The sequence below is a fragment of the Akebia trifoliata genome, chromosome 13 (genome assembly GCF_017979445.1).
Source record: "Akebia trifoliata isolate Shusen 1 chromosome 13, ASM1797944v1, whole genome shotgun sequence".
NCBI classification, from domain to species: Eukaryota; Viridiplantae; Streptophyta; class Magnoliopsida; order Ranunculales; family Lardizabalaceae; genus Akebia; species Akebia trifoliata.
Window position 1 is genome coordinate 32454752 of NC_141387.1, and position 21328 is coordinate 32476079.

The window sequence follows — 21328 nt, forward strand, 5'->3', positions numbered from 1 at the left end:
ATATGTTAGTGAGACATCTGTCCTCCTGATTTCTCTCTTTGATTAAACACTGCTTAAAAAGTCAAAATTATTATTCATTATTTGAATTGTTTTCGTACTATTCGATTTCTTTTATTCTTGTTGCGATTTTGAAAGAATTTGCAAAATTTTAGATTTCTTTCTAAACTCTTTTTGAGATTAGGTCTGAGGTTTCCTAGTCACACAGTAAGGCTAGTACTTGTTAGGTAAATCTAGCAGTAAGTTGTTGACCAGCCACTAATTAATTCAGAGTTTTCTAAGAAAGATAAAAATGATGAACAAATGTTTGCAAAAAATTAAGAAAAAATCAAAAGATCAAAAAAAAAAACACAATTCAAACGAGATCTCTCAAAATACAGAAGAATTCATTTTTGAAGAGATAACCCAATCCCTAAAAAATTGGGACATTCTAAAGATTAAATCAAATGAAATTAACAATCATTTTTAAACCAAATACTCATGTGATTATGTGATCAAAATAATTGAACAAACACAAAATATTACTCAAGATACAAAAAACATTCAAATATTTTCTCAACAAATAATGGATAGGCTAAAAAAAAAACATAAATACATTCACTTCGGATGTGTTCAAGTAGCCCTCAAACCTCTAACTAGGTTTGGCCTCAATATTGCCTCCCTTGTTTATGTTTGCGATAAAAGACAGAAAATTCAAAGATCAAATGATAGGCATGGTTGAAGTTAGTCTCCATGATGGACCAACCTTCTTTAATTGCCTCCCAAATTTCACCATATCCCTAATAGATCCAACAGCAGCCAAAGCCTTGACCAAAGGAATAAATACAAAAGTTGACATGCCTAATTTTGAAAACATAGTCCTAGTATATAGAGTATACTACAAATTCATGAACACTATAGTTCCTAATGTAGCTTACAAAGGATAAATATCAGGAACAACCACTTTGTCCTCACAAATTTCAAAAACAAAGTCTTAACACCAAAGTTAATCACCTGGGATGAAATAAACATAAAATTTAATTAGGAAATAAAAACAACCCAAGAACCCGAATCAAAAGAAAATGAACAAGTAAAATCAATAATAGAAAAACTTGACGAGTAAATACAAATAAATTTCACTAAGCAAGACAATGACTCTCATCTAGTGTCAAGACATTCTACATTTTCATATCCAAATCCCAAATCAATAGACAACCGAACGTATAGAACTGTCCATTCTCATATTTCCTATCCAGTATATATAACTGATAAGAATAGAGAAACCGAATATAATCTTACAGAATCTGATTTTGGAAGTCCACCAAAACAAATCAATGTAATAACACTCATAAAACATAAGCCAGACCAATTCCAAATAGCTAAATCTTTTTTGAAACAAAAACTTGATTTCATCCTTTGCGAAATTTGTTGTTTTCAAATTTTTCTGATAAAGGATAGAAAATTATCAAAGAACATTGGTTTATGGAAATAGAAAAAACTCAAAACATATATTCATCTTTGACTAGTTAAAAACCGAAGTAAACATAAACCATCTAGACTCCATTTACATGCTAAAAAATAATGTGAAAATATGGGAAACTACAAAAAATGAAAAAATACTTTCAACATTACCTCCTTTCATATATTTAAAGTATTCAGAAGTTATTGCATCCCCAAGTAAAATAGAAAACTTATTCAAAAAGAAATACCCAAATACTTAAAAGGATCTATCTTACATCATAGAACAAAATAATTATACAAACATATGCTTACACACATTAGGACAACAATTACAAAATTGTAATCTAAGTCAACTATCACAAAACCTTTGAAAACTGACAACTCATGTCAAAACTAACCCTTCAGCTAGAGATACTATTCAAATAAATATGAACCATTTTCTTAATATGACTTTACATAAAACTTTGATGCCTCCCCCTCAACTCTCTAAAGAGTTCATAGACGAAATAATAAATAGAACAAAGTCTACTAATTCAAATCCATCTACTTCAAAAGCAGTAAATGTCTTTTCAAATACCAAAGGATCTAGTTCAGAATTTTCCCTTGAACTCTCTGAAGAATTATCCCTATCTGAAATAGAAGCTTCACCAATCAATATCACATGTTGCCAACTACTTGAAATAAACAAACTTATAACACCACGACTTTACAAACAATATAAATCACATAAAACCTATTAAAGAATACCATCTCCTGCAGATCTTCAATTTGAAGAACCTCTAATTCTAGCCAAAAAATTTGATGGAAATACCATCTATGAATGGAACATAAATGGTCTATCAGAATATCAAATCTTCACTGTTTGTAATTCCTTCCTAACTTATGCAAATGCCTACTACATACATAATCACCCTCAAATAAATATCTATCTAGCCATAACTGCTGGCTTTTCTGACCAACTATTTGGCTAGTGGAATCTGTGGCGCCCCGCCGAACGCTAACACAAATCCCTATGTCAGATCTTGAGGTATTATGTAACACCTCGAAATTTCGGCATGGTCTCCTCTGTTTATGTTAGCATTCCAAGGCGTTCAACCTGCACCTGATAACCGACATACAATCCTGCATACATATATAAAATATAATACTAGCAGAAGCTTATATACGTCTAATAACATACGAAAGATCAGAGTGCGGAAGAATAACTAGAATACAGGATTATACAAAATTTCTCACTCTAACAGAAATCCTAACACTCAAGACAGAATCTATAAAACTATTTGGGGGAATTGACACCACTAGGGGATATAGCCCTAGTACTTACCAGGTGACGAATTCTGGTTGTCTATCTGACCAACCAGATGATCCTCATTCGTACTCTATACTTGCCTCGCTAAGCTCTGAATCTGAAATAAAAAAAAATGGAGAAGGAAAGGGTGAGTAACAATGGTTACCCAGTAGGGAAACAAACAATTTCTGCCAATAACGCCTCCTAACATGAACGAATAAGCATACTGAATCATTTTAAAATAAACAAAGTTTTACAGAAGAAAACTACGATTAACTGGTACATATAGCCAGGGATGAGCAACTAAACATTTTAAAACTCACATTACATCGATCAGCAGTACTCACTATAACATTATCTTTTTATACAAATCTAATTGATCAAATGGAAACAATAAACATGCATTTCATTTTATATATCAAAATAAGCAACAGATACATAATACACAATGGTGGAGTATTGGAATTAGAGTGTTGGGATTCACGACTGGATCGCTCCCAGTCGGGACATGATGTTACAATTTCTCTCTGACTTTTAGTTCCTGATTTTGTGGCCGGTCACTGCACTTACCACGTTTGGTTGACCATTTATCCGGCTCGGGCTGGCCGTTTGACGTGACCGTAAGCAATGGGTCTCTTTTCGATGTGTCAGAACATTCGACTACTATAGATTGTTAGTGATCACTGACCAATCATCTTCGTCTATGCCTATCAGGCGTACATATGATTCCCAAATATACAAACCATTCGTATACGACCACCTTTACATTACAAGTTCACTGGTAAAGATAGAGAGGAATATCCAGGATTCCAGTTGTGACTCCACTCTCATACGCGTCCCATACCACGTATGAGTTTGGTGGTCCCTACCGTACATCCCAGGATAGTACATCACTCCGGATGATATGACGCACTATCCCTTCAGGCATTCACAAATTCTTTAACAGCTCACAAAATAGCTACATATATATATATATATATTATTTTCATTTGAAAACAGAAGAGAAATTAACAATACAAGGTTGAGAATAGATATCCAGTTTCCTACCATGCAAGTGTGGCCACCCGGCCTAAAATAAATAACATAAGGGAAACGTAAACAGCGCCTCGCGCTAACAGAAAGGAAATAAACATGCAACAAATAATATTATCCCTGGATATCTGTTCACCAACCTACACACAACACAACAACGTAAAATACAGACATCACCCCTCGGGTGTGACTCTGACATTTTACCGTTTCATACATTTTTTTCCCTCTTTCCGATTTTTTTTACAATTTTCAATCTCTTCAATAAAACATCCATTTTCTGATATTCATCAACTCAAAATGAGTTCATTGAATATTAAATCACATTTTCCAACTATAGAATTTATTTCTATCAATAATATTAAAAAAGAATACAAATTTTATATCAAAACAGGGTTCGAACAGTGCACAAGACCCAATTTATGGAAATAACCCGTTATAATACTCTACCTACGTATAATTTGTTAAAAATACAATTAAATATATCAAACATGCAATTTCTGGCGTGAATTTTGAAATAAACAAAGAATTCTATATTTCGGAAATACATCCAAAATTTTCCAATAAAATCCTAAATGCAATTTTCACAATCTATGATTACTAATAGAAATTGAGAGTTCCTTACAATCACTAGACGACGGAATTGAAGCACGTGCTCGGAAATCGAGGCGAACGGCGCGGAAATCAAGACGGATCGAACTTCGAAGCGGTTGATTTTCGAAATCGGCCCGGTGATTTTGAAGATCTCGATGTGCTCGTCTATTTTCCCTTCTACGGCGAAAGACGGTTTGACCCCGAAATCGATGAAAATCGATGTCAAAGTTACGAAATCGTCGTATAAAAATACGGTTGATTTTTGACTATACGGGGTGAAAAAGACAAGAAAATGGAAGGAATTTGGTTGGGTTATATAGAAAATGAGGCTGCGGACGTTTCTCCCTTCTGCGTCAGAAGACGGTTTGACTCGGAAACGGACGAAATCCGAGGTCAAAGTTTCGAAATTTTCGTATCCAAATACGGCTGATTTTTTTATGATATCGGTTTAAATAGAAAGTGAAATGAAGAAAGTTTGGGTGGGTTTTGTAGATGTCGACGCTGCGGATCTTTTTTCCTTCTGCGGCGATCGTCGACGGCGAGCCGTTTGCACGAGATCTAAGGTGAAAGTTTGAAGAAAAAAAATGAATTTTTCGTTGTATATGTCACGGCTGAAATGACGAGTTGGGGAAGATGAGATTAAAAAAAAAAAAAATTAAAAATATTATTTAAATAAAATGTGGGATGAATTCGGTATTTTGTCAATTGTTTCGATCGATGATAACTTGATCATCCGGACTCCAAAACTGACAAATGAATACTCTATTTTACCTAATTTTTCATTCCGGATCTAATGGTATAGTCAATTTCTACAAATTATGTCTTTATTAAAAAATTACATTTTTGACCTGAGGTGACCCCTAAACTTGATGTCGTTTTCATTTTTGACGATAATTCAATTTCCTGATCTCCAAAAATGACAAATAAATAGTCCATGTTGAATAATTTTTCATTATGAACCCAATGGTATAATCGAATTTTACAAATTATTGCTCTAATAAAAAGTCACTGTTTTAGCCTGGTCCGACCCGGTAATCGAGGATTTTGCAACTTTTATATTCGGACTCGCATTTGAGCGTGCTTACAGGCTAAACTATGTTTTTCGATCATTTTGAATCTAATGGTGAGGTCAGATTCTATTAAAAATGATCAAAACAAGGTCCCACAGTTTTACCCTAAGTCCTACTTTCAAGATTTTCTTAAAATTCCACTATTTATTTTTCCTCGAGATACGAATTAAAAATTTGGGGTGTTACAGAATCAATATCTATTTCAAATACAAAGAGATCAAATCCTAGATGCAGTAAAAGAAGACTTTGACACTGTAATGACAAACACAGACCACAAACTAGAACATGACTTTTTTACTTACCATTCTAAGAAATATAGTCCATCATTTTGTAGGAAAAGTGAAGTTATTGATAGAAAAAATAAAGAACAATTAATGAATCTAAAATGTCATACTTTAACTGATTTTAAATGGTATAAAAATGTCTTTCTCTCAAAACTATATAAAATAGATAATCCATATGAAACCTGTTGGAAAGAAAAATTTATTTCTAGACTTCCCCAATTATTTGTAGGATTATGATCGATTTACCATAGGAGAAATAATCCAACATGCAAATATGACAGGATTGAAACTATGTAACGATATGAAATTACAAAAGATTCTCGAACATCAAAAATTAAAATCTAGAAAGGAATTAGGAGATTTTTGTTACCAATTTAGATTAAATCCCATAGTAGCTCCTTCTAGAAGACGACATAAGTCTGACAGAACATATACTAAAAGAAAAATCTTTAGAAAAACAACAACTAATAATACCCCCTATTATCAAAATCAATATACAAAATCGCTATAGAAAACCTTTTTCACAAAGAACGTTCCAAAAGAAAAGAACTCAACAATCAAATGAAAAATCCAAAAATTGTTATAAATGTGATAAACCAGGACACTTTGCAAATAAATGCCATTTCAAAACATTCAAAAAGAAAGTCACTGAGATCCGACTATCCGACCAATCAGAAAATGAAGAACCAGACCAAACTTTTTCAAATTCTTCACTTTGTGCTTGTTCTTGACATTTTCAAAATAAAAATTCAAGTTCTTCAAACCCTGAAATCAATGTTTTGATTGCAAATGAAGAACTGATGCTAGAATTAATCGATAAAATAGATGACTCTCAAGCCAAAAATACCTATATTAAACAAATACTAAAAAATTATAACCAACCCTCTACTTCCACCGCACCTTTAAAACCTCAAACTCAAATATTTAATAATGAAAAAAATTAATCTTTCATTTACCTTAAAAGAAGTCTTTTTAAAACTAAAAATCAAAACACCCCAAACTCTGTCTCTGTAAAATCTTCAAAAACAAATTAACTAGCTTAAGTTTGAAGTAAAAAAAATTAAAACTACAAGTAGAAAATTTACAAAATGATAATACTTTACCAAAAGCAAAGGCTGACCACCAAAATTCTAACACAGAAACAAATGAAATAGATCTCTTCTTAGGATTAATCACAAAATATTTATATCAAAAATGATATACTCAAATCACCTTTACCCTTTTGAATCATTATCACAAGTTCATAGTTTTACTAGATTTTGGAGCAGATATAGACTATATTCGAGAAGGAATACTTCCTACTCAATTTCTTAAACCAACAAACTCTTCCATAGCCGCAACTAATGGCACCAACCTGTTAATTAACTATAAATTAACTAATGCTTCTATATGTAAATATAAGATATGTTATCTTACAAAATTTATTATAGTTCCAGACCTTCAACAAAACATGATTTTAGGAACACCTTTCTTAATAGATCTTCAATATTTTTCTATCTCTCATAAAGGAATAGAAATTACGATAAAAGATACAAATAAAACTCTACTATTTGAATTTGTGAGTCCTCCAAAAATAGGAAAACTTCAAATGATTCTAAATCTAATTCAAAGCAAAGAATCTCAATTAGCTTTTGCAAAACAAAATTCTATTCAAAAATCAATTAAAGAAAAATTATCTACAAAATATTTCATTCAACAACAAAAAATGTTTGAACAAAATCTTATAAAAGAATGTTGTTCTGAGCTCCCTAGTGCATTCTGGTACAAAAAAACTCACAAAGTATCTCTTCCATACATTCCAGACTTCAATGAAGCAAAAATTCCCATGAAAGTTAGACCAATACAAATGAATGCAAGAAATTTTGAACTACAACAAAATGAGATAAATGATTTCCTAACCAAAAATCTAATATGCAAATCAAAATCACCCTAGAGCTATGTAGTCTTATACATTGAAAACGCTGCAGAACTTGAAAGAGAAATGCCTCGCCTCATTATCAATTATAACCACTAAACAAAGTCTTAAAAGTTATACGATTTCTAGTCCCAAACAAATAAGACGTAATAAATAGAAATAGACTCTCAAATGCCAACGTATTCTTAAAATTTAATCTCAAATATGGATTCTAGCAAATTCAAATTCAATAAAACGACAAATACAAAATTGCATTTACTGTACCTTTGGGTCATTACGAATGGAATGTAATGCCCTTTGGCCTAAAAAATGCTCCTAGCGAATTTCAAAATATGATGAATGATATATTCAATCCTTACAAAAACTTATCTCTGGTCTACATAGATGATATTTTAATATTTTTAAATTCAATAGACCAACATTGAAAATACTTACACACACTTAAAAATATAATCATAAAAAATGGCCTTGTTCTTTTTCAAAGAAAGATTAAATTTTTTCAAAGTTCGATTCAATTTTTAGACTTTAATATAGAAAATCAAATGAAAACTCCAACTAACAGAGTTATAGCTTTTGTTGACAAATTTTCCGACGAAATTACTGACAAAAAATATTTATAACAATTTCTGGGATGCTTAAACTACATCCTAAATCTCATCAAATACTTAGTTCCAAAAATAAATTATTGTTCTCAAGATTGAAAAAATCAACTAATCTTGGAAAACAACCCTGGACTACAGAACACACTACAGTCATTTAAAGAATAAAACAAAGGGTTAAAATCTTAAAATGTTTGCACATCCCAAATGATACCTATCAAAAAATCATTTAAAGTGACACTTTTGAATTAGGTTATGAAAGAATCCTCCTCCAAATCTCATAAAAAAAAGATAAGGAAGAACAATTAGTTCAATTAACTTCAGAAATTTGGAATAATTGCCAGCAAAATTATTCCACAATCAAAAAAGAAATTCTTACAATTATCCTGTGTATCTTAAAATTTCAAAGTTATGTTTCAAATCAATTTTTTTTATATCAAAGTTAATTGCAAATTCGCCAAAGATATTCTTCAAAAGGATGTCAAAAATCTTGCCTCAAAATAAATTTTTGCACGATAGTAAGTACTATTATCTATATTTGAATTTGATATAAAGTTTATAAGTGGTTCATAGAATTGTTTAACCCACTTTTTAACTAAAAAATTCTTGAAAAAAAAAAACATGAATACTCAAACAAAAAACAATATCAAAGGCAAAGGCAAAGCTCAAATCCCATATAATCCATCAAATCTCAATCTTTTTTTTATCCAATTTCAAAGTCAGATTATATAGAAAAATTAGCCCAAATTATCTTAACCCTTGATAGAGCTATGTTTGACTCCCTATCAACCCTACAAATCCTATCACACATATTTCCTGCAAACTGCCCTTTTATGGCCTATTGATCTTAATCCTTATTCTATCTTGAGATTTACACAATTTGGGGTATCTACTATATTCATGATTATCACTCTAAATAAATAATTTATGCTTAAAATAAATTGGATAGGCACTAAAGTTTTTAATGAGTTGAACTAGAGAGCGACTTTTAATTTAAGTAGGTGTAATATTATCTTAGCTCATTTGAAATCAAATTATAATAAATCGTAATTGAATAATCTTCACCTCTAACGTCTGCGTGCCCTAGCAAAAAAAAAAAACAACTTGAGTAGTTCTCCTTCTGCTCAACCCTATCAAAATAATCAAAATATGTTATTGAGCATATAAATCAGATATAGTAACACCTCATACTTCTACACGACTACTATTTCTCCATTGATGGCTTTAATTGCATAAATTGAATCCGAATTAACAATAATGTATAAATACTTATCCTGATAGTAAATCGGAAAGCTTCAATAAGGTGTGCAACTTTATCACAGTAATCGCATTTCCATCGCTTCTACCACAAGCTCTAAAGAAAAATATCCACTCAAAGATTCCCTTCTAATAAAATCAAATTAATCCCCAACCATCATAATAGAAAGAGTTGTCTTTATTGATCTTCACATTCTCATCGACTTGAGTACTTTAATAGATGTGTTTATAAGGCTTCTTCACACAATTAACCTTACATCCCCAAGTGTTGAACAATCTCCCATGTCTACTGCACTTTCTCCATGTATGGTATTTAATTGTTGTGTAAGTCACACCCAACCATGTTAGAACAAACACTTAAGATAACAAGTATAGGAACCAAAAATATCCCTTACCTAGGGATTAATAAAATCACTAAATCGAAGTAATCGGATCCATTCTAATCCAATTCAACACGTAAATTAGATTCGAAAATGTAGGGAGATTGGATTCATTGGCTAACCCCCCTTTCTGTCTCATCAAAAGGAGGTTCGACCTCCTCAAAGAGCCTATTGTTGTTATACTATCTGAAAAAGGTTCGGCCTCCTCAAGGAGCCAACCCCTTACTATTTCCATTCGAAGGAAGTTTGGCCTCCTCAAGGAGTCATCCCGTTATTATTTTCATGTAAAGAAGGTTTGATCTCCTCAAGAAGTCAATCCTCTTAATATTTCATCCATAGAAGGTTCAACATCCTCAAGGAGTCGAGCCTTGATATATTCATCCAAAGGAGGTTCGGTCTTTTCAAGGATCCGATCCCTTATTATTTTCATCTAAAGGAAGTTTAACCTCCTTAATGAGTCGACCCTTTGTTATTTCATCCAAATAAGGTTTGACCTACTCAAGGAACCGGCCCCTTGTTATTTAATCCAAAGAAGGTTCGACCTCCCTAAGGAATTGGATTATTAGTACATCATCTGACCCTTCTCTCAAATAATAAAGTGATTTAATCAAGTTCTGTGAACAGTAACAATAGCTGCTACTTCTTCTTCTCCTCCTATTCCTACTTAGTAATTGATGTTATTTCTTCTTTTTTTCTTGTTCATGCTCAATAGTTGATGTTTTAATTTCTTCGTATTCTCTTGTTCTTGCTCAGATTTGATGCTACTTCTTTTCCCACTCTTATTTAATAATTGATACTATTACTATTATTCCTCATACTTTTGAAAATTACTTTAAGGAGATTTATACACTAAAGGAACTATGTAAAGCTACCTAAGTAGCAGCATAGCAAAGTACAATAACTAAAGCTACATAAGTAGAAAAGGTTATAATATACTTTACCGCCAAGGTAAAAGACACATGGTACCCGAAAGAACTGCAGACACATAACTTAACTGAGTCAACTCAAGGAACTGAACAGTCATTGAGTTGGAATTGTTACATATTTAAGTTTGCCCCTCATGTAAGTTATATGAACTATGAGGATTGGATCTTCATTATGATCAAAACACCATTGGGGCTTTTATTATCATAAATACTAGAGAACACAAGTGAGTGGTTACAACTAAGTGTTCTACCCCCATTAAAGAGCCCACTCTATAAATAGGGAGGCTTATCCTAATCAAACCCAAAGCACAAGCCATACATAATTCTCTTACTCTTATTTTATTCTCCTTGTTTTCTAATTTTTATCAAGTACTAACATGATCGTTGGAGGTTATTTAGTTAGTACCACACTAATGTCTTTTCAAATAAAGATCAACGGAAAAACTATCTAGAAAAAGAAGTCTTATTAAAGAAAATGAACAGAAGCTCAAAAGATAATTGAAGAGAAACATTAATTTCAATACAGATCTCGAGGAGTATGAGATTCAAAAATTCTCCACACTTTTTGGTGTCATCTATGAGAAAAGAAAGAAAAACCTAGAGCTCTCACCAATTAAAAACCTTGTCTACCTTCAACAGTAGCCTTCACTAAAAGTCATTATCATTCATCATCTCCATAAAAAATATTCACTAATCAACCCCTTTATTTTTTCTTTCAAGGAAATTTACAACAAACATTGTACATACGGTACACGATCAACCTAAATGCTTATTTTGCAAAACAACGCTCTCAACTAAGAAGACTCTTAGTCCCTAACGAGGTAGATATCTATTTAGTTGAAGTCAAATTAGCAAAGCATTCTTTTTAGGTGATCTCACACGTATACAATACTACTAAAAAAATCATTCATCATCTTCTTTTATGGTAGTATCTCCAACCAACCACAAAATCAAGTAGAGATTTTCTGAGCTCTACAAGATCAACTTCAATGGGTGCAAATGCATATGAAAAAGCAACAAGAAATAATGATGACCTTGCGCTAAGAGAATGCTAAACCGCAAACTCGACTCAATGGTTCGAGGGTAGAAATGTCTCAAGGCATGAATAATGTGCCCAATCCCGAAGCAAAACAACTAGAAGTGTAGAATAATCCTCTCCAAGAGAATTTACGTTAACAAAAAAAAAAAAGGATACTAAACGAGCTAACTAAAAATATAGAATGAATTGGAGAATTATAATAAAAAACTACAAATCGACCAATAGTAGAATAGACAAAAGCAAGGGAAAATGATGAATTCATTGATCGTGATGGACTCAACTTTATACTAAAGAAAAAAAAAAAGGAAAAACTAATTGTACTGATGCAATTGGGAAAAATGAAAGTCAACATAGTAATTTGGTCACTTGGCAATCAAAGATCTGAAGATTCACCATTCTCTCTAGAAATTAGGGCAGAAGAGGATCACAAGTTTAGAAATGAAAGAGGACATCAATAAACAAAAGATGACAAGACATGAGAAATTCATATCTTCTCTCATCTCGATGATTCCATGTAACGTATTCTGCAACGAACAAGACAAACTCAAGTTAATCGATCGCAATAACTCCAACCCCCACCGCCAAGCCAAAGAGGGAGGGATAACAAAATAAAAGAGAAACTATTATGATGTCCACAAAATATGGATGGTCTCAAGAAGTAGTAGCAAATCTATCTTAGGGTGTAGAAAAAGCAACATCATAACCATGATCTTTCAAGACTAAATGAAGTCTTCAAGTGAATGGATCTTCCAACAACAAAGGCTTGGGGGAAATTATAGTACTAATTACCCCTTGAAAAACTCGAGTTAGAAAAAATTGTCCACTTAAGACCCAAAGCCTCCGACAATGAAGCAAAATATAATGTTATCATCTTGGGATTGGAAATGACTACCCATTTACCCAACTAGTGATCTATAATGACTCATAGTTGGATGTCAAGCATATCAACGAGATCTATGGAGTCAAAGGCAAATCGAATCCTTAAGCACACTTAAGATGAGCAACATCAATTACAATTAAGGTAATCTTGAATCATACAAAAATAGAATATTTATCTTAATTTTCTAATCTTTTAAGCTTCAAAAAACTAAGAAAATAAATATGGCCCAAACCACATTAAGGAAAGAAGACTTGCAAAAGGGTTGAAGAGTCACTTAATAAGGTCAACCTAGCTCGAACAATCGGCATGACGAAAAGTCTACGGCTCCAAACCTGAGTTGCTCAGAATTATCCCAAGTCAGTAAGTCGAAATGGCAATTAGACCTACAACTTCAAAACCTGGGCTGCTCGAAATTATCCCAACCCGATGAGTCAGCATGACCATTAATCATATGACTTAAATTTTTGAATCGGTAGAAATTATCCCAAATCAAATAATCGACGTGGCACTAAGTCACCACGATTATAAAATCAAAGAACCAGAGCTCTAAAATCAATGTGACGCAGAGTCATCACGAATATAAACCTAAAGAGCCATAACTCTAAAGTCGACATGACAACCGCAACTATAAATTTGAAGAGCCATAGGTCTAAAGTTGACGTGATTTCAAGTCATCGCAACTATAAACTTTTAGAATCATAGCTCCAAAGTCGATGTAACACCAACTCACCGTGACTATAAAGTCGAAGAACCATTGCTCTAAAGTCGACGTGACACCAAGTCACCATGACTATAAACTCAAAGAGCCATAGATCTAAAGCCGAAATGTCGCTTAGTCACCACAACTATAAAAATAAAAAAGTCATCGCTCTAAAGTCGACATGGAGCCAAATACCTCAATTATAATATATATAAAAATCTCTCTCAAAAGAAGCCATCATTTCTTAATCAATAAGCTCTCACTCACTAAGAAGCCCTTGCTTCTCAATCAATATGGGTAAATGTATATTTTCAAAAATAAGCCCCCTTAGTAAGTACCATTTGGCAAAAATGATCAAGTACATGTACTTATATATATATATATATATGGGAAATGTTCAGCAACAAACATTTTGACAAACATTTTGGCAAAACATTTTTCAAAACATGGGTTAGAGGTTTTGGAATGGGCTGATTTTTGGTGAGGATAATCTCTATGGTGAGGAGATCATCATCACCAAAATCAGCCCATTCCAAAACTTCTAAACCCATCAAAAATGGTTTACAAGAAATGGACGGTCCACGATTTTTCAACTTATAAACTGGGGCTAGAAGTTTTGGAATGGGCTGATTTTTGGTGAGGATGATCTCCTCACTGTAGAGATCATCCTCACCAAAAATCAGCCCATTCCAAAACCTCTAACCCATGTTTTGAAAAATGTTTTGCCAAAATGTTTGTTGCTGAACGGGACCCTATATATATATATATATATATATATATATATATATATATATATATAATATATATATATATATATATATATATATATATGGGAAATGTTCAGCACCCTAAGTTTTACCACACACTTTAACAAACGTTTTTTGTCCTACATGGGTTAGAAGTTTTGGAATGAGTTGATTTTTGGTGAGGATGATCTCTATGATTAGAAGATCATCCTCCCCAAAAATCAGCCCATTCCGAAATGTTTAGCCCCATGTTTACACGTTGAAAAATCGTGGACCGTCCATTTTTTGTAAATCAATTTTGATGGGGTTAGAAGTTTGGAATAAGCTGATTTTTGGTGAGGATGATCTCCTCACCATAGAGATCATCCTCACCAAAAATCAGCTCATTCCGAAACTTCTAACCCATGTAAGACAAAACGCGTTTGTTAAAGTGTGTGGTAAAACTAAGGGTGGCGAACGGGACCCTATATTATATATATATATATATATATATATATATATATATATATATATATATATTTCATTTAGTGGAAAAATTATTCGTTCTTATACTTTCAAACATATCTACATAAATTTTAAGTATGTTTTTTCTTGAGATTTTCCAAATAAGTTAAGGGCATTGTGGGAAGTTAACATTAACTGCCTTTTTTATGGTTGACCCACCAATATGCTTAACATGCGTGATAACCCACCAATAATAAGCTTCCTTTAGGATTGAAACTAATGAAACTTTGCCAAGCTGTATGGTCCTTGAGAGAATGAATAAGAGGGTGTCATGTGTCCTTGGTCCATTTGGTTCTTTTATATACTATAGCCCAAGTTGACTTGATTATGATTTTGGACTTTGCATTTTTGCATTTAAAACATGGGTCTTAGTCTACACTTCTCAACTCTTTTCTTAGGGTCGTGCACCTTGATAATGGGTCTTACCCAAGGTCTTAAAACCTTTTTCTTGATTAGGCTCGCACGATTTGAGGTGTCTACAAAACTTTTGATAGAATTACATGATCGGATATGATTTTGAAATATTCAAGTACCTAGATAAATTTCATTGTCTGCATAAAAAAAGTGTAATGAATTTACCTTTGTACCCTTTTGACTCTTTTAGAAATTATAACCCATTAAAAATTATAATTTATATTTTAAAATCAAAGGGATACAAAGGTAAATTCACTCCAAAAAATTTTAGACATATCATAAAATTTATCTATGTACATAAATATTTCAAAACCATATATACTTTTGTAATTTGACCGAAACTTTTATTTGACTGCGTAAGATCCAAGAAATCATCATCATATCATCTTTTCCTAAAATTTTACTAAGAATTTTCCTTTGCATTGCCATTCAAACTATAAAACAAGGGTGAATTACCATTTCATGAGCTGAAAATGTGTTATTTACGATTATGGCTCACTGTTCATTTTAATTACCAAACCATAAACAATCACATTTTTGTTAAAAAAATTTCAGAATAAAGTGACTATTTCGCAGGTTTAAAATGAAATTGACACTTTAAACTTGCTTAATTGTCACTTTAAAACTCTCCGAATTCATTATCATTCACATTTTGGTGTTGGAATTTTAATTAAAATTATTTATTTATTTTGTATTTTCTTTAAATTGAAATATCCTTTTGTGGTCCAATTAAATACTACCCATTTAAAGGGATTGAATTATTATTGGCTAATGACATTAGGGACCAAGTTCGAAATATTTTCTTGCAATCAAAGAAGTTTTCATCGAATGAGTTCTTGTGATTTCCTGAATGTGTTAGACTTCTTACCTTCCTAGAGTTCCTTCCAATTTAGTGATGGGGTGGAATTGGAAAGAAAAATTCTTTAAAGAGGGAAGTGGTAGTCGTCCCTACTATGTACGATCGTAAGAGAATCCCATCGTTCTGGTCCACAGAATAAAAGGGTAAAGCACTACTATTTTGGCTTAAGACAGATTATAACTTAAAGAAGGGAAATCGATCGTCAATTGAGGTAGAAGAGCAAGGGATAAAGAATCTTTATTCATATTGATTCGGATTTATTTTGCATCGAGTTATAGAACACTATAGACTTATTATTGGATCTCATTCGTGCTGATCTTATTATTCAAGTTTCATTAAAGGTATGTGATTTGAACCCATTAAGATTTTGTTTGATTAAAATATCAGGTTGTTAAGTGTGAGAAAGAAGATCATATCCTACATTTGGTAATTAAAATGAACTGCGAGCCAGAATCATAAATTCGTGATAGTTTTTTGTAAATATCTCATAAAAAAATGCCTTGGAATTTGTTTTTGTTCCCAACAAATTTGCACTGTTCAAGCTGCTCCCATTTGGATGATTCGATGCAAGGATTCCCATGATGGATTATAGAGTCCAAACAATTAAATTAATCCGTCTCTTGTATTTGGTAAAAATAAAAGAGGTTTAATTGATGCTTGGTCAAAGGAGTTCCCTTCAATTAATAGGGTCCGTTGTTATTCGTAAAAATTAACTTATAATTATGGGTAAAATAAAACTACCCCTTTAAGATAAAAATATGATATAACAGCAAATGAAAGATTTGTTCTTTATATACTTGAGCCAAATAGGGTTCCAAGTTAAACACATTGTCGGGTCTTTTATAAAACCTAAAAACACTTCTTTCAGCATCATAAAAAAGTCAGCCACTCCTCAGTCTCATCTGTCTTCTTTGATAAATTCGCACTCTCTTCTTAACTCTAACAAGCATCCAACTTCTTCCAACCTAACACTCCCAATTTACTCTCTTTGTCTCAACTCTTGTTCTTAGATAAACTTTCGAATCTCTAAAATTAACTCTTTCTACCGGCCTTTTTGTTCTTCTCTCTTCCCATCGTTGGACACAACTCTCCTTTTATCTCTTCTGTTGTCTCTTTGATGTATCTTTTGTTCTCTTTCTATGTCACATAAACACAAACACATACTTTCTCACTAATTTATAACTGTATAAATCTATGATTTAGTGAATAGTTCTTCACTTAGAAGGGTCGATGAAAAAATGAGTTCTCATCTCTGCCTCCGTCCCTACCTTTTTTTTTATTATCAGTTTGCATAAACCGTACTAAGCTTTTCAGTTTCCTATATATAAACCCTAATATTGCTACCAAACCCTCACTCCTATCCTCAAGATAACACCATTTTGAGTTCATATATCTATAAATAGACTCATGTGTTCATCATCCATGTGTTCGCTGTCGCCTCGGAAGTCAAATTTGGTTGTTGGGTGTGATGAGAATATCATCGACAATAGGCCATTGCTTTGTAATAATCAAAGTTGTCATGGTGATACTGATCACTTGGTTGACACAGAAAAGCTTGTTTCAGCATCACCACAGCTTCCAAAATGGGACTCTTGCCAGAGTTCTCCTTTGTTTCATGAGGTGATTGCATTTAAAGAGAGTTTATGTTGCCACACCAACTTTTACTTTACTACACGTCAAATATATATGTATGTATGCATAATGGCTGTGGCAAAATTTTCTTAATTAATCGGCCTACTAGTAAGATCCCCTACCCTACACTTTGCAAGATCTTTTAACACCCATTTTCACATTTAATCAAAATCTTGACTTCTATGGAAACTCAGCTCACCAATGAACCTTTTTGTCTTTTTGTTGTTGTTTTGCTAAACAATGGAATTAGTGGTTACTAAGTAATATTAGGTTTTGAACCCAAGTTGTGGTATCAACTCTCACACACTGTAACAAACTAAGCAAGTTGGCACCTTCCCCTATGATCACAGTTTTGCTTATTAGATGTATTTAAATCTTTAGCAAGTTTCAATACCAAAGGCCCCTACATTAGCACTTAGAGATCACCAACCACTTTTGTAAACTATAACAAATATCCTTCAAACATTTTACTGATCCTATGAATGTTGAATTCCTTATGTCAGATTGGAGAAGAACTCAAGGCACTATCAAGAATCTCTGTGCCAACAGCCATCACAGCACTCCTCTTTTACATACGCAATGTTGTCTCCATGATCTTTCTAGGTCATCTTGGACAATTTGAACTTGCTGCAGGATCTCTTGCCATTGGCTTCGCTAACATCACTGGTTACTCCATCATCTTCGGCCTAGCTATGGGTATAGAACCCATTTGTGGCCAAGCCTACGGTGCACAAAAATGGAAACTATTAAGCCTAGCATTTCAACGAGCTGTCATAATTCTCCACTTTGTATCCATTCCCATTGCAATTTCCTGGTTGAAAGTGGATCAAATACTATTGTATCTAGGTCAAGACCAGACCATCACTAAAATGACCAAAACATACCTAACGTACTTACTTCCAGACCTAATCGCTCAATCCATTATTCACCCACTTCGAATCTACTTACGATCACAAAACATCACCCAACCGATTGCGATTTGCTCAGCTATAGCATCTCTATTGCACATACCCATCAATTATTTCTTAGTAATTAATCTAGGAAAAGGCATCAAAGGTGTAGCAATCGCTACCTCTGTAACCAATTTCAACCTTCTCACATTTTTGATAATTTACATTTATTGTACTAAGGTCTTGAAGAAGACATGGACAAGTGTGTCTCTAGATTGCTTTAAAGAATGGGGATCTTACTTAAAACTAGCAATACCAAGTTGTATCTCTATATGCTTGGAATGGTGGTGGTACGAATTGTTAATAATCTTATGTGGGTTGTTGGACAATCCCGAAGATACTGTCTCAGCTATAGGGATTTTGATTCAAATGACATCCTTGGTGTACGTTTTTCCCTCGTCGTTGAGTTTTGGTGTGTCAACAAGGGTGGCTCAAAAACTAGGTGCGGGGAATCAACATGGTGCAAGAACAACAACACTGGTGGGGACCACATGTGGTGCCCTCACTGGTGTTGTGGCTATGGCATTCACGGTTTGGGCGAGGAGGTGGTGGGGGCATATGTTTACTGATGCACCGGGAGTGTTGAGGTTAACAGCAGCAGCACTACCTATAGTTGGGATGTGTGAGTTGGGGAATTGTCCACAAACGGCTATGTGTGGGGTGTTGAGAGGATGTGCAAGGGCAGATCTTGGCGCGCACATTAACTTAGGAGGGTTTTATGGCGGTGGGGTTACCTATAGCTTTGGTTTTGGGGTTCTGGTTTGGGATGGGGTTTGTTGGTTTGTGGTTTGGGTTGTTTGGGGCTCAGTTAACATGTGCTATGATGCTTGGGTTGGTGTTGCTAAGGACAGATTGGGGTGCACAAGTTAAGAGAGCAGAGATGATTACTGGAGTTGGAAATTTGGTGGAAGAAGATGTAAAGGTGTGGTTGGGGAAGTGTAGGATTGGTGACATGGGGATTCCTAATCAAGTGGTGGGGCCTTAAGTGGTTAAATAACAAGTTAACTTTGATCAAGATTGTAACACTGACTCAGCTTAAAATGTTCTAATTGAAGGAACATGATGATCAATAAGATGAAATTTTCCTTGTCTTTGTCAATAGTTTTCTTATTTTGTTCTTGAAATATGTTAAAGTGATTTCCTACGACATTGCGTTCAACACTTTGCTGATGTGGAAGTGAGCACACCATCTAGGAACAATACGATGTCATTGTTTCCTCAAGTATATTCCCTTGCAATTTCGAATCTCAATGGAGAAAACACTCTTTTTGTATATCACATGACAAAATTATTATTAGAGAAAGAAGGAAGAGCAAGAGACATTATTTGTTGACAAAGAACCCCAGCTACATGAAAAATGAAAATTTTGACAAGAAAATTTGAGGGCCAAACCCCACAAATTTTCGAAATTGAATTTCAACGGCCCATGGCCGTTGAAATTTTTTATGTTCCCCATTTCGACGGCATAGAGTCATCAAATTTCTCTCATCCTCTATTAATTTGACGGTTTTAGTCCTTCGAAAAAAAAGAAATTTGACAATGAAAATTTTGACGCTTTGGTCAGCTGAATTTTATGAAGTTCAACAGCCGACCATCAAATATAAGCTTTTTTCACGTTGTGCACCCCCCCCCCCCCCTCTCTCTCTCTCTCTCTCTCTCTCTCTTCCTCAATCAACTATTTTATCTTTTGAGTCCAACATGTACGTCATGAATTCTTCGATTTTAAAGGAGAGAAATTATTGTATGCATTATAATAATGTGTATGAGTTACACTATATCAATGCTATGATCGATGTATCTTGTCACATATGTTAAAGATGTAAATTTGCATCGATTAGGCTTTTTATTAGATATACCATATTCGATTGATTGATTGTCTTTCCACAAATTCTCTACATTAATCTGAAAATTGCATATGTAACTTTGAAATTATTTAAAAACTAAAATCTTCACTTAAAATCAAAATGAACAGGTTGATAATTTTAGAATAAAGAGGTTTCCAATTAAGAATTCAAAAGAAAGAAAAGATGCACAATGGAAACAAATATTTTTGGGGGTTCATCCCTCTGATGATAAACTTTGCATACTCGTCATCCATATATGAAATCCTAATAACTTTCTTATAAACTCCAAGGTTAAAGAAAGATTAAAAAACAAACGCATAAAATTGAAAAGCACTAGTAATATCCATCTGAGGAAGAACAAATGAGAGAAAGGGAGGTAAAAGAAGAAAAAATCCAAAGTCTAAACTTCCCTATGAAGTTGAACTAGTAGGTTAAGATAGAAATTATAAAATAAAACAAAGAGCCAGATCGTATGCACCCAGGGTGGAGGATTGAAACCCTCCTCTCACATCTCAACACATGCAATGTAAGCTACAATTCAAGGAAATTTAAAAAGGAAAATTTTCAGGCATCAATCCTTTTGATTGCGATTTACGTGGCATGTGTTGTGGGTGTGGGAGGAGGTTTCACTCCTCCACCCTGGGTGCATATGATCTGGACTCAAAAACAAAATGATATGGTTTAAGTTTGGGGTGCAACTAGTCGATCCCAACCAATTGTTAAGGCTGGAACCTAGGCAGGTTGGAGGGTGGTGTTGGGTCAAAAAACCCAAATGCAAGGTTCTAGAGCCTTTAACCATTAATCAAATCAACATTAAACACATTCTAAACTAAAGGTTTAGATGCACATCCCTGTAGAAGAAGAACCTGAATATAAAGCTATAGAATATTAGAGAAATCATTTACGGTTCTTGATCCAAAATAGTGATCCAATGAGCTGAATAATAATGCTCTTTTTGTTCTTCAAAACATGATAATAAGA